Genomic DNA, 16,378 nt, shown 5'->3' with positions numbered 1-16,378 from the left:
AATCGTTTTTTTCAATGAATGAAAAACTTGTAGCCTAGCTATGGCAGTAAAGGTCAGACCTGTGTGTTCCTTCCTTTTCACAGTTCAACAGTGGTTAACACAGCACTTTGTAGTTTGAGAAAGCAAGTTGGGTTTGAGGATAAAACAGAGTCGGTGGTGGAGTTCTTAAAGGAATAGTACACCCAAAATGAAAATGTGTAATTTATTCACCCCCATGTCTTTCAAAACCATAAGACTTTATTATATTAACATTTTTAATATTTTAAATCTGAGAGATTTCAGTCCCTTTATTAAAGGACTTGTTCACCCCAAAATGAAAATGTCCTAATCATTTACTCACCTCAATGCCATCCAAGATATCCATGCCTTACTTTCTTCAGTGAAAGATAAATTAAGTTTTTCAGCAACCAACTGAGTTGGTTGCCATTTTGGAAGGCATTAGGGTGAGTAAATGATTAGGACATTTTCATTTTGAGGTGAACTAATCCTTTAAATATCTTCATGTGTCCAAGATTTCCAAGATTAACAAAAGTCTTATTAGTTTAGAATGACATGAGGGTAAGTAAATTATGATAGAAATTAAATGTTTGGGTAAATTAATAACCCTTTAAAAAAATTGTGACTGATTTAGCATTTTGATCGTTAAGGTCACAAAAGGCAATATTTTAATATAGGATTTCTAAATATTAGATATTCTACATAGAGGTTCTGACTCAGAGTGTAACAGACTTGTCGGTGCCGATAGCATTGTGGGTAAGTGCGTCGCCATGTAGTGCTGTTGTGCTTCGGGAGACCCGAGTTCGAGTCCTGCCTCATGAACTTTTCCCAATCCCGCCCCCCTCTCTCTCCCACCTTACTTCCTGTCTAGCTACTTTCCTATCCTAATAAAAGGCAAAAACGCCAATACTAAATCTTTAGAATGTAACACTTGTTAGCAGTTGAATTTGAAAACATTTTATCAGAACAAGTTAAATATGGTCGGGAAAATCTGTAGGAAGTGTGGAAATTCGAGTCTGGAAAAGTATGGAATTTTGAAATGAAAATTGTGTAGGAACCCTGGGTATAAGTAGTATGCTACGAGTAGAATACTAGTAGGCTATGCGGGTCCGAGTTTAGCAGCGGTCTACTTTAATGGCTTGAATCGGTTCGTGATGCTGAATCATTTGGACAGCTCAACTCATGCAACTGCAAATTCCCTGATATGTATAATTTATAATATCCATAGTTAAATATACTCTTTTTTTATTGCTTACATTGCTTAGCCTATGTATATGTCTTTTTAGGGGGTTGCCTGCACTTCATATGCTAGCCTAGGGTTTGGTTTTTTATTTCTGTGTTTACATGAGTTGTTAGTAACGTGATTGCAAACATTGGTGAGCACATTGGATTCCTTTTATATCATTTTATAGTTAATTTTACTTGCAGATCAAACAGGACTACATTGTTGTTGATATGTAGTGTATTAGGGTTGATGATATTGTATGGGCGATTGATATTGCCGTCGGCCACTTACCTTCATGTACCATTCATTTAGTTTACACTGCCATATTTTGCCTGATCACTGAACACATTTATTATTGCATCAGTGAGAGGTGAATTCTGCTGACATTGAGGCCACAACAGCCATCTTTGTGTTTGCTTACAATTTTCCCTTTCATTAGGCCAAAACAGAGGCATCTCTTCAGAGAGAAATGCTCACATGTTCATTTGACCATTATAATCAGTAAGTAACTTAAGCCAATTTAAGCCAAACCATTTTTTGAGCAGCTCTATCAAACCCCTCATTCATGAATCAAAAGTGGTTATTGTTAACATTGGCTTAATGGCTTCATGGGTCATGCTTATGCAAGATCATTATGGTTGGCAGTTCGGGCAGATTGGTAACTGATGTATTGACTTGATGCTTGGGGTTTATTTGCATATGCACCATTACTCAATTCAGTTCGCATCTCATCCCTCAGTGGTAAGTACTGCCAGTAGGGAGAGGAAACAGAGCTCTCATTTGGATGTCAGATGGCAAATGCACAATATGTGCCACCGTGTAAGGTCAAAGTTCTTCTGACTAGAACTAGTGGATGGCTGAATGAAGCATTGGATTTAAAAAAATCAGGAACTTAAATCTCAGAGTACTAATTTTGTTCACAAAGTAAAATAAAAAGCACAAATTGCAATTTTGATTCACTTCTTAATTTGAAGTGCACTTTAAAGGCGTGATGAACTTGCTTGTAATTTAACTACAAAACTAGAGTGCTTTGATTTTTAAGATGTGAGGATAGTCTCAAGTGGTTTAAGGAGCAGTGTGGAACAGCCATATTATGAGTAGTGAATGTTCAAGTGCAATAGTTTTACATTAAGCATGGATGTCTGAAACGCATATGTTTATGATTTCCTAATGAATTGATTGCACTTTCAATAGAAGTGGTTAGGTTTGTTTGGCATTATCACACTAGACTAAAGGATGCATTGTATTCTGCAGTGTATCATCCAGGAACTACTGTACATGAGGTGTGTCAGTGAGTCAGCGGTTCTGAGTGTTTGTGTAAACCACTTCTACCACACACACTACTGTATGTACGCATAGCAAAGACAGTTGACTTTCATGTGTCATGTTAGATCACCTTTCTTTCCCCATATACATGCATTTTTTGGACCTTACGATACTTTTTTCTGCTTGTAAATCTTTTTAAACATGCAAGCTAGGTAAAATTATCTGACTGGCTATCATAGAGGTTTTGTAGCAATTGCAAGAATGTCTTGTTATAGTGCATCTTGGAGATTTATATGTCCGGTTTCACAGACAAGGCTTAAGCCTAGTCCCAGACTAAAATGCATGTCTGAGCTGTTTTAACTGAAATAAACTTGCTCTCGCATACACTATATTGACAAAAGTTTTGGAACGCCTGCCTTTACATGCACATGAACTTTAATGACATCCCATTCTTTATCCGTAGGGTTTAATAGGAAGTTGGTTTTTGACCATTCTTCTAGAAGCGCATTTGTGAAGTCAGGCACTGATGTTGGACGAGAAGGCAGAATCGGAGAGGCGATCTAATTCATCCCAAAGGTGTTCTATTGGGTTGAGGTCAGGACTCTGTGCAGGCCAGTCAAGTTCCTCCACACACAACTCACTCATCCATGTCTTCATGGACCTTGCTTTGTGCACTGGTGCGCAGTCATGTTTGAACAGAGAAGGGCCATCCCCAAACTGTTCCCACAAAGTTGGGAGCATGAAATTCTCCAAAATGTCTTGGTATGATAAAGCATTAAGAGTTCCTTTCACTGGAACTAAGGGGTCAAGCTCAACCCCTGACAACCCCACACCATAATCCCCCTCCACCAAACTTTACACTTGGCACAATGCAGTCAGGCGAGTACCGTTCTCCTGGCAACCGCCAAACCCTGACTCGTCCATCGGATTGCCAGACAGAGAAGTGTGATTGGTTACTCCAGAGAACACGTCTCCACTGCTCTAGAGTCCAGTGGCGGCGTGCTTTACGCCACTGCATCCGACGCTTTGCATTGCACTTGGTGATGTAAGGCTTGGATGAAGTGCCCCAACTGATTGATATTAATACAACTCAAAAGGGCAATTAAACTTTAAATGAAGTGTTGCTGAATTATTTTATCTCATGTTATTGTTTTACTTCATCAATCAGGTAATAATATCTAAATATTTTATATTGAACTATTCTATTCATAATAAATTGCATTTACTTCTAATTAGGTAGGATATTAGTAACACTTGTTATATTGTTTAATATCCAAGTTTTGCCTGGTACAGTTTTGCCATGTCTGTTTATTATACTGTTTTTAAGGGGCTTGTTTTGCTCTTTATGTGATAACTGGCAACCCTTCACCTGTCCTGGAGCTTTAAGGCGGAGAGGGAAGGTTATCGAATCAAAGGAAGATTTTATCAGTTGGTTCCGATGTGGCCGAAGGTTTGGAGTTAGAAAAATATAATGTGCGCTGTTGCATTCTCAATACTTGTTAATTACCACAAATGTGATTTTCATGTGTAAAAAAGTAACTGTACACATAAGAGACCTATTTCTATTCGTGAAGATATTGATATGAACTGTCAAGGGAAGCTTCATTCATAATGTTTTCCCTGTTGCAAACGTGCGCTCCTCTAAACTGTCCAGTGCTGCACTACTCTTGTAGTCGACTGCTGCCGCCTAACGATATACGCCCAGCCCTATATCATGGTACCACCCACAGAGCGACCCGTTCTTTCACAAATGTTTGTAGAAGCAGTCTGCATGCCTAGGTGCTTGATTTTATGTGGCCATGGAAGTGATTGGAACACCTGAATTCAATGATTTGGAGGGTTGTCCCAAAACTTTTGGCTATATATCTTAAAATATGTCAGTGCCATTGTTAAGATGCACACCAGTAATGTTTTTTTCTAAGGCACATTTATAAAAGCTCCTTAAATATCCTAATTGAACTAAGGCCTAAGCCTGGCTTAATCTTCTAAGCCCTGTCTGGCCATAGTCTAGTATGTGCCAAGATTCATAGTTATTGCCAATGCCTTGCAGTATGGAGTAGATAGAATTTCAATGATCAATTGTTGACTCGTAATTAAAATTGTAAATGCCATTTGAGATGCAACACAGACCAGTTTTGACAATACATGCGGACCATTTTTACTGTGTTTTGTCATGACAAAGACACTGCCCACACATATACTCTTAATGAATCTTACTCTTAGCTGCTAATGAGGAAGTACAGTTGAAAAAGAATGGCATCCTTCTTTTTTTCCCCTCTTATTTCTTCTTCCATACACCTGCTAGGATTAGTTATTTGAGCACATGGCACTGTTGCCATGGAAATGGTAAACAAACAGACCTGCCAAGTACCAAACAATGGATATACCTGAACACATTTGTCTTAATTCCCAATCTTAACTCTACATTTTGGCTAGGTCTCATTCCATTAGTAAGTAGGACACATGAATTATCATGCCCGGAAGTTCACATGGAGGCCCTGCGGCTGCAGTAGGCCTGAAGGATCAGCAGTCCCACTCTCATAAAGCAATGCTAATATATTTTTTTTCTTTGCTTGCCAATGTGTTTTCTTATGACTAACAATGTGTTGCATGACATAACCACACAGCTGTTTCTGCCTGGAGCAGCTCTACTCATGCTGTGGGTGGAAGTTTGCAAAAGAAGACTGGCTGTTGAGTGTCCCACTGATTCGTTTTTTTGATCCTTTAACACAATCTGGAGTTTCAGTGAACTTCCTGCCTGCATTGGTAAACCCACTAAGCATCAAATTTTTCCATCCCTAATATATTTATGCAGGGTTCACCATTTTGGTGGACCAAGGTTGAAGAAAGGTTGATCTCCATGAACATGACTGAGCTGTTATACAGATGCGTTTTTCGTTAATTGGGATACCGAACAATTCTGTCATCATTTACTTACCCTCATGTCATTCTAAAACTGTATGCATCCATTTTTTTCTTCTGTGAACACAACAGAAGACATTTCAAAGAACATTGGGAAACAAATGACATTCAAGCCCATTGACTTCCATTGTAATACAACAATCGTTTGGTGAATAAATGACAGAATCTTCATGTTTGATGAACTTTTAAAACCCTCTTTAAATCAAGATACATTTACTTGAGATACAAATGTAAAATTGAACAAAATTAAGTGAGTTCAAGCTTGAAACATGAACAAATATCTGTCAATGAGTTATGAAAAGTTGATTTTGATTTAAGTGATCTGCACGCTGGCTGATGCATCTTGATTTTACTAATCTGCACTGGAAAACAAGGCAAAAATACTGAGAAAGAATATCTCTTTGCAGTGTGATCAGAAGGTACAGTAAAAGTTTTGACCTTATTCTAGTGGTTGGGAACAGACGCATTCGAGCTACTTTTTTGTAAAATGAATGAAAAAGTAATGGATGTCTGTTGGAAGTTGTGTTGCTAATACAACTCATTGTGCTTCTCCTTAAAGCTACACTGTGTGATATTTTCCCCAATCTAGTGGTGAAAATGTATATGACCAGTGAATTTTAGTTTCTGTTCCTCTCAATTCCGATTTGGTTTTAACTCCTACGGTGGCCGATTTAGTCCAAGATTAACATGGCCTCCAGTTCGACCGAGTCCACATTCGACACGGTGCCATCGAGTGTTAAAACGCGAAAGGCGAAGCTTGAATTTACGGGTATGTCCCTCTTTGGCTAATGTACTTTCAAGATGGAGGTGCAACATGGCGACCCGCATTCGAACCCCTTACCCGTATGTATTTTCAATGGCATATTATAAACTTACGAGAATACTTTATTACTTGAAAGAAGTAAATATACATTAATGAGCACATATATTTTTGAAAGAACTAAGTGTTTTTAGCTAAGAATAAACTAAAAAAGTTACACAGTGTAGCTTTAAACATTTACATTTAAAGAACATATTGACGTATTGTATTACTTAATTTTCTATACTTAAAGGAACACGCCGACTTTTTGGGACTTTAGCTTATTCACCGTATCCCCCAGAGTTAGATGAGTCCATACATACCATTCTCATCTCCGTGAATGCCATAACTCTGTCTGACGCACACACAACTAGCCTAGCTTAGCACAAAGACTGGAGGTAAAAGGCTCCATCTAGCCTACTGCTCAATAAGTGGTATGTATGGACTTATCTAACTCTGGGGGATACGGTGAATAAACTAAAGTCCAAAAAAGTTGTCGTGTTCCTTTTAAAAGGGTCTTTAAAAAGTCTTCAATGTAGCTCCAAAAAACTTGCAAAACCCCTGATTGAAAAATCTCCAATTGAATTATTAGAATGATTGAGAAAAGCTCTCTATCCTTGCTGACATTTACTGACAGATGTGTGGGTTTAGCCATGTGTGAGTGTCATAGAAAAGCTGATGAAAGAAAACAATTGGTTTTGAGCAAAATGTTTTAAAAGCAAATGCCATGATCACAATGCAATGTTTTCAAAAACTGACTGAAATGACATTTTAATTGTCTTTTTATATTCAGGTTATTTATATTTAAGTCCATTTCTGTCAGTTCTGGTGTTTAGTATGGGTTCTAATGGTGCCAGATATGAGGTAATGGGAATTAAGAATGCAATAAATTGCTCCTGGCAAACTAGACACGTCAGATCAGCTCACTGACATGTTGCTGAAAGATTTTTGGGCTTTGCATCAATTGAGCGCAGAATTCCTAGGGTGGATTGCAAAAGTACTATTTTCTGTTCTCATACCCGCACATTTGGATTTTCTTGGTATGATGTTAATTTTAAATAAATCATTTTGAATCACGTAGGATTAGGTGGCTGTGGTTGTTGTGTAGAAAAAAATGCATTTGGCTATATGAGCTAAAAATCAGTAATTGTGTAAAAGTAAAAAAGTTTGCTTCCACTATAATTCACATTATGCACTGTAAACCCTAATGCTCGAAATAATTAATTGGTTTGAGAGTAAAGGTAATTATTAGTTGAATCAAATTAATTTTTTATGAGTATTTAAAACTTTTCTTTTGATTTCACAAAACTGACACATTAGTAATCTGAATTGTTTAATTGTCTTCAGTTTTATGAACTAATTTCTTTTAATTTAGACAAACTTAAATTTAACTGAAACTGGGCTGGGGTTTCTATTTCCCAGCATGCTTTGCCATGACACTCAAAAGGAAGAGTAAATGCTAAAATTAAGTGTTATATAATATTTTTTGTGCAAGATTAATGTTAAGTGTAAGATTTAGTAGTGTTTAATGATTTTTATGCTATTTAGTTCTGCCTAAACTTTGAATTTCTTAACTTAAAAATTCACCTAAAAAGGTAATCAGTTATACATCAAAATGTTTAAGTTTTGCTAGCTTATTCGGGTTTACAGTGTAATCAATGGGATCATTTATTTTCCACTTGCATCTTCTGAGCATTTCTTTGAATTAAAAGGCATAATTATATATTTTTTTACATTTATGACATACAACAATGTATACACCACATCATGGTATTTTTCATCCCAATTTTCAATGTCAACCAATTATTATGATTTACCAGCATTTCAGAAGACTGTGTCTTTCCCTCAAGCACACGCTCTTTGGTCAGCATGCTTGCTTGGAGAAATCACAGATGGAGAGTATAATAATCTTATTGATCCAAGACTCCTTGTTATTTAATTTGTTTAACGAATTTGTTTGCCCATATAATCTTAAAATATTTAGGTTAAGCTTATTTGGCTTGCTGTCTACTGATGAGGGGCTCGATGAAGCAGCTTCAACTCGAGCTCTGATATACCCCCTCTGATATAATCACTATATCAATAGTGACTAAATGATTATGTAGGGCAAGGTACCTCAGATAATAGTGGAGTTTGGGGAGGTGGTGGGATGCTGGAACATCTGAGACTGAGGAGAGGTAAGCAGCTGTTTATATACTGGCTGTTGGCTGTTGATTGAAAGATTAGATGGGCTCGCTCCTCCCTAAATTACGTTTGGAACTTCACCAATTTCATTAGCCATCTTCACACTCAGAGCCTCAAGCCTTGTGTTTTTATTTATTTGTTTATTTTAGATAAAGCTTATATCTTTAAGAATCAAGCCCAGCTGAGACCACATGCTGATCAATTACTCTGACACTTGGTGTGTTTCAGTGCTGTTAGCTGAACATCAGATTCCACTAAGGGACTGGACAGAACGAGTGGAGAATTTAGTTGGTAAAAGTTATGCCCCTGAATTTAAAAGATTCTTTTGAGGCTGATGTATGTGAATGTTGTGAAAGGAATCGCACAATTGAGAGCACAGTCCACTGAGCGCTAGGGTTTCATTTGATTTGGTTAATCGACTATCAATGTTTGCTTGAGGTAGTTTCCTCTTATGATGATTGTCCTAAAATTTCATTTTCTCATAAATCAAAACAGCAGATACCACCCAGTGAAAAGTGGTGGAGAACTTGTCTTGCTTGCTGCTTAAGAATATTGTAAAATAGTCACTATTAAATATTTGGTCAGGGCTCGTTTTCCAAACCTTTTTTGTCTTAACAAATTAAAAGTCTTTAGTCAAAGCAATTTTTGACAAATATTGTGATTTGCATACTTTGATATGATAAACATCTAATATCAAAAGCATATCAATGATATACGAAGTCATTGAAAGAGCAAGAGGAGAGAGTGCATATAGTCACACCAGCTTCTCTAGACCCTATTGAACATGGACATTTTCAAACTTCTCTATTGATTACATCTTGGGACCTGGAGGGGATCATACACATCTAAAAACAAGAAAGGCACAAAATCAAATCTAAGCAGCACCAGTTGAACTTCAAGCATTTAAAACACTCAAAGGATTTTTTACTCTTTTATTATTTCATTTAATTGCAGACTTTTGCAGTTTAACAGGCCATATTGTGATCTAAGCTGTGCTAGAAGGACTGACAACAATCTCTCAGCCCACACCTTCAGTAAAACATAATCCGAGGCTGTGATGGCAGCGCTAGCTTAATGCTAAATATTCTGTAGGAATACAACTCCAGCTACACTGTCGAGAAGCTTTTTCTTATGCTTAATAGATGACCTATCCAGCACATTCATAAGTAATTCTTTACCTTATTAATAAAAATGTGCTTGTATGTGTGTAAATTTATGTTTGTTTATACAGCTCTTTGCTTTTAATGTAAACTTAATTTTATTTTGAAAATTTTTCATTGTTCTCCTTACGTGTGCTTCAGACCACAACTTTATGCTTGAATAGTGTACACTGTGTTCAAAATCTCTCATTTCGTCCCTAAACCCATCATTATGAGTCATGTGAGCAGTTCTAAAGGCTCATTTCATTTTAATCCAGCAGTAATGCAATAAAGAGGTAAAGTGTGGTAAACAAACACTATTACAGGTTGACCTGCCGACCTCAGACTGGGGGGAATTAAACTGTTGTGAAATTTCTCACTAGGCCAGACACTCATTTAGCGCCCTATGTTCATCTGACTAACATTTAAACATTGAGCATAATAGAAATGAAAATGCTTACATTTACTCCTGCAAATACTATTTTGCCTTTATCAGCAGGACATCGACAAATCTGTTATTCATTGTTCTTGTCGGTTGTAACTTCAGAGGGAAATGCTGAGGATAAGTGGAAGGTATTATAGCAATTCAAAATTACAGAGACTAAAGAGAGGAATGTTGAGTATTTGTAAAGATTTACTAATATTAAGCAGGCTTAAAGCTTAATAACTGCTGAAATAATACCACTCTAGACATGTTGAGATATATACATCTCATGTATGTATATATATATATGTGTGTATGTATGTATGTATGTGAAGTGAGGAAAATAAGTATTTGAACACCCTGCTATTTTGCAAGTTCTCCCACTTAGAAATCATGGAGGGGTCTGAAATTGTCATCGTAGGTGCATGTCCACTGTGAGAGACATAATCTGAAAAAAAAAAAAATCCAGAAATCACAATGTATGATTTTGTAACTATTTATTTGTATGATACAGCTGCAAATAAGTATTTGAACTCCTGTCTATCAGCTAGAATTCTGACCCTCAAAGACCTGTTAGTCTGCCTTTAAAATATCCACCTCCACTCCATTTATTATCTTAAATTAGATCAGGGGTGGGCAACAGTTTTAGTCTGAGGGCCACAGTTACTTTGGCAAATTAAACGGAGGGCCACACTTTGGACAATTGCAATTGAACATAGTTACATGATTAAATCGTACAAATTAATTAAATGCAGATATGTATAAGGCTACAGTTACTTTGACTTTTACCAGCCTATTTCAAGGCCTGATATATATATTTGTGCGGCCTGTCTGACATAGGCTACTCTAAGGTTACAATAACTGGATTTACTTAAAAGTATTCATTTACACTACCCTGCATATTGTTCAACTGTCATTCATACCAGCTGTAGCTATTCAAGATCGAAAACTATTAACAAAACTGCAAATGTATGTGTGCAGGTTACATTAACATACAGACTTCAGGCAATCTGGCTTGGAATTATCAAATTTCATTGGGGATACCTTCATCACTGAATGAAAAACATATTCAGCTTATTTCACTTGTTAGTACTCCTTTGTTTGTAATTTCTTTTTTTAATGTTGTTTTAATCTTTTATAAAATATAACACAATTTAAGTGCAGATAAACTTCATCACGCGTATGTTTGCTTGAAAGAAAGAACAACATGGAATAGTCCTATGCGTCTCACAAAATGTAAATTTGATTTAGCTGTATCATCATCACCATCTACAGGACATGCATAAGAAATAGCAACATGAAACTGAACAATGTTGTTTAACTTTATACCATCAATGATCAATACACACTGATAACTAGCTTAATAAAAAGATAAGCCAGCGTCCCCAGTGAGTTTTTTATTTTGAGCTCCTATTTTAGATTGTTCCCCCTTAATGTTTCCATGGCGATGCGTCATATTTGTCACGTGACACCGCACCCACAATAACACTGTATTACAGATGCATCGTTTTTATTCCGAGAATCAGGGTCATCAGTTTCCCGAAATACGTGCAAGAAAGTGGCCGGTGAACTGTGACAAGAATAGAGTAGACTTAAAAGTTACTTCCACTATGTTTGTCTGATATAATATCACTTCGGAAAAATTATATTTGAATAGATTGTTATTGCTGCTTCCACAGACATCAGAGTGTATTTTACAAACTCTAAAGGTATTGTTTTACTCGTGCTTATGTGTATTGAAATGTCTGAAACCTAAAATAAACATTATGAGGTTGAACAAAAACTGCATAGTTGTGATATATGACAGCGCTGAGGCTAAGCTCGTCCGTCTCTGGCTCAGCGCCAACCAACGCGCAACAGCACAGTTTGAATCCGGCAGTCATGCGACGTCACTGAACATTCAAATACCATGTGGGACCGTACTCTCAGGGGCACAGAAGTAAAAATCCCATATATGCGACCATAACGACCAAAAGCTTAAACATTTCATTTGTAATCCTGAATACAAAAATTCAACTTTCATCCAAATTGCCAGCACATCGAGCGGGGGCCGGATTGAAGCACTATGCGGACCGGATCCGGTCCCCGGGCCGTATATTGCCCATGTATGAATTAGATGCACCTGTTTGAGGCCGTTAGCTGCATAAAGACACCTGTCCACCCCATACAATCAGTAAGAATCCAACTACTAACATGGCCAAGACCAAAGAGCTGTCCAAAGACACTAGAGACAAAATTGTACACCTCCACAAGGCTGGAAAGGGCTATGGGGAAATTGCCAAGCAGCTTGGTGAAAAAAGGTCCACTTTTGGAGCAATCATTAGAAAATGGAAGAAGCTAAACATGACTGTCAATCTCCCTCGGACTGGGGCTCCATGCAAGATCTCACCTCGTGGGGTCTCAATGATCCTAAGAAAGGTGAGAAATCAGCCCAGAACTACACGGGAGGAGCTGGTCAATGACCTGAAAAGAGCTGGGACCACCGTTTCCAAGGTTACTGTTGGTAATACACTAAGACGTCATGGTTTGAAATCATGCATGGCACGGAAGGCTCCCCTGCTTAAACCAGCACATGTGCAGACCCATCTTAAGTTTGCCAATGACCATTTGGATGATCCAGAGGAGTCATGGGAGAAAGTCATGTGGTCAGATGAGACCAAAATAGAACTTTTTGTTCATAATTCCACTAAACGTGTTTGGAGGAAGAAGAATGATGAGTACCATCCCAAGAACACCATCCCTACTGTGAAGCATGGGGGTGGTAGCATCATGCTTTGGGGGTGTTTTTCTGCACATGGGACAGGGCAACTGCACTGCATTAAGGAGAGGATGACCGGGGAACAACCTCCTTCCCTCAGTTAGAGCATTGTCATGTTGGAAGATCCAGCCTCGACCCATTTTCAATGACCCGAAGCACACAGCCAGGATAACCAAGGAGTGGCTCTGTAAGAAGCATATCAAGGTTCTGCCGTGGCCTAGCCAGTCTCCAGACCTAAACCCAATAGAGAATCTGTGGAGGGAGCTCAAACTATGTGTTTCTCAGCGACAGGCCAGAAACCTGACTTATCTAGAGAAGATCTGTGTGGAGGAGTGGGCCAAAATCCCTCCTGCAGTGTGTGCAAACCTGGTGAAAAAACTACAGGAAACGTTTGACCTCTGTAATTGATTCAAGATTTCAAGATTCAAGAGTTTTATTTGTCACATACACAGTTATATACACAATATACAACTGGCAGTGAAATGTAAACAGGTCCGCTCCATGGACAGTGCAAATAACAGTTACAAGAAATTAAATAGAAATAGAATAAAGTTAGAATAAAAAGTATTAACATAAGTAGAATTATAAATAAATCAAGTAAAAGATAAAAATAGGAAATAAGATAAAAATAAAAATATAAAAAATATGTGGATGATAAGTGAGATAAACTGTAGACTTAAAAATAAGTGGTTAACATAAAATATATAATATGTATATATAAAGAAGTATTATGTGCAAGGTTTATTACAGGTTGTTACGCAGTAACAATAGGGACGTAAAGTAAAGTGCAGTGCAATTGCAGTATGTGGATGTTAATGTTGAAAGACCGTATGTTTATGCGTGTGCGGGGGTGAAGTGAGTCACGTGACTGAGTTCAGGAGTCTGATGGCCTGGGGGAAGAAACTCCTCCTGAGTCTTTCAGTCTTTGCCATCAGGCTACGGAAGCGCTTACCAGATGGCAGCAGGGTGAAGTGAGAGTTTGCAGGGTGATTAATGTCTCTGATGATTTTGGTAGCTCTACCTCTGCAGCGTTTGGTGTAGATGTCCTGCAGAGACGGGAGAGCTGAGCCTGAGATGCGCTCGGATAAGCGCACCACTCTTTGCAGGGCTTTGCAGTCGTGACTGGTGCTGTTCCCGTACCACGCTGTGATGCACTGAGTCAGGACACTTTCTATCGCCCCTCGATAGAAAGTTTTCAGGATGGCTGGTGAAACCCTGAATTTCCTCAGCTGGCGCAGGTGGTACAGTCTTTGCCTGGCTTTTTTCACCTGTGTCTGGATGTGTGTAGTCCAGGTCAGATCCTCGGAGATGTTCACACCCAGGTATTTGAAGCTGCTCACTCTCTCTACCGGTGTCCCGCTGATCATGAGAGGGGAGTATGACCGATGCTGTCTCTTCCTGAAGTCCACAATCAGTTCTTTGGTCTTGTTAACATTCAGAGAGAGACAGTTGTCCTGGCACCATGATGTCAGTTGCTCCACTTCGTCCAAGTATGCCGTCTCATTGTTGTTGGAGATGAGACCCAGGACAACAGTATCATCAGCAAACTTGATGATCGAGGTGGAGCTGTGTGTGGACAAACAGTCATGGGTGTAGAGAGAGTAGAGCAGGGGACTCAGCACACAGCCCTGTGGAGCTCCAACACTCAGGGTGATGGAGGTGGAGGTGAACTGGCCTACTCTCACCGCCTGGGGTCTGCCAGTGAGGAAATCTTCAATCCAGAGGCAGAGAGAAGAATTCAGGCCTAGATCCAGGAGTTTGTGTGTTAGCTTAATGGGAACTATGGTGTTAAAGGCTGAGCTATAGTCAATAAATAGCAGCCTGACATAGTTCCCACTTTTGCTGTCGATGTGAGTGAGGCAGGAGTGAAGGACGTGAGAAATGGCATCCTCAGTCGATCTATTGGGACGATAGGCAAACTGAAGAGGGTCCAAAGTGTCAGGAATGGAGGAGCAAATGTTGTTTTTAATGAGTCTCTCAAAGACCTTCATGACTAAAGATGTGAGAGCCACTGGACGATAGTCATTTAGGCAAGAGGGTTTACTGATCTTAGGTACAGGGATGATGGAGGATCGTTTGAAGGAGGTGGGGACAACAGATGTAGCAAGGGACTCGTTAAATATGGATGTAAAGAGCCCTGCGAGCTGATCAGCACAGGACCGCAGAACACGACCTGAAATACCATCCGGCCCAGCAGCTTTCCTGACATCCACACGTTTGAGTGCCCTCCGAACCTCGTCCTCCGAGACAGAGATCACGTGACCGTTGCTGCTCTGAGGGACTCTCTCTGACGCGTCACTCGCCGGAGTCGCGCTGCCGCGATTACCATCAAAGCGAGCGTAGAAAGAGTTTAACTCGTTCACCAGTAACGGATCAGCTCTCACCTCTGCAGAGGATTTAGTTCCAAAAGCACAGATGGTTCTCAGTCCCTGCCACATCCGCCGGGAGTCGTTGAGTTGGAAATGAGATTCCACTCGGTCTTTATATCGGAGTTTTGCGGCTTTAACGGCGCGCCGGAGAGCGTAACATGAAGCTTTGTACTCCCTCATATCCCCCGTTTGGAGACCGGCATTGTAAGCGGTGGTGCGCGAGTTTACTGCAGTGCGAATTGAACTGTCCACCCACGGTTTCTGATTAGGGAAGGACGTTATAGTTATTGTTTGTGTGGCTTGCTCTGTCAGTGTGTTAATAAAGCAGAGCGCCACTTCTGTGAACTCGCTGACGTCTTCAGAACTCGCGCGGAACATGTCCCAGTCGACGTCATCAAGAGCTGCCTGTAGCGTGATCTCTGAATGGGATGACCAGCGTTTGACTTCCCTCCTCACCGGGGGCTCTTGAACGAGCCTTTGTTTATATTCCGGTGTGAGGAAAATGGCGGCATGGTCCGATTTGCCAAAAGCTGGCTGTGAACGAGCTTTGTAGGCGTTCTTAAACGGAGAGTAGCAATGATCCAGTGTGTTTGCTCCTCGTGTGGGACAGGAGACATGCTGGTGAAAGTTTGGCAATACTTTCTTTAGGTTTGCTTTGTTAAAATCACCCGCGACGATGAAAGCAGCGTCGGGGTGTTTGTTTATGAAGCCGCTGGTCACATCATGGAGGGCAGATAAAGCCAGCCCCGTGTCTGCTTGTGGTGGAATATAAACGGCAGTGGTGATGACCGAGGAAAACTCCCTCGGCAGGTAGAAAGGCCGGCACATGAGAGTTAAATGTTCCAAGTGAGGCGAGCAGGATCGCGAAAGAATGGAGATGTTCCTAGGATCGCACCATTTCTTGTTTATCATGAAACACACTCCACCGCCTTTAGATTTCCCGGCCTCGGCTGTTCTGTCCATCCGAAAAACAGAGAAGTTCTCGGACGGCGTCACGGCTGTATCCGGGACCGCTGGCGTGAGCCATGTTTCGGACAGACAATAGATGTTGCAGTCTCTCATGTCCCGTTGAAAACTTATCCTGGCTCTAAGATCGTCCATCTTATTCTCCAAGGATTGGACATTTGCGAGCAAAATGCTCGGGAGAGGAGGACTGAATGCTCTTTTTCTCAGTCTGTTGCGGATCCCAGCGCGTTTCCCGCGGTGTTTTTTGAATCTTCGCCGTCGACTCGAGTGGCCATTGTTCAACTCGGCGTCCCGGCGAATCTCAGATGGAAGATTGGAGAAAGTGTCCT

This window comes from Gobio gobio (genome assembly GCF_949357685.1).
Source record: "Gobio gobio genome assembly, chromosome: 8".
In the NCBI taxonomy this organism is placed as follows: Eukaryota; Metazoa; Chordata; class Actinopteri; order Cypriniformes; family Gobionidae; genus Gobio; species Gobio gobio.
The sequence above is the reverse complement of the archived record's forward strand: the minus strand, read 5'-3'. Positions refer to the sequence as shown.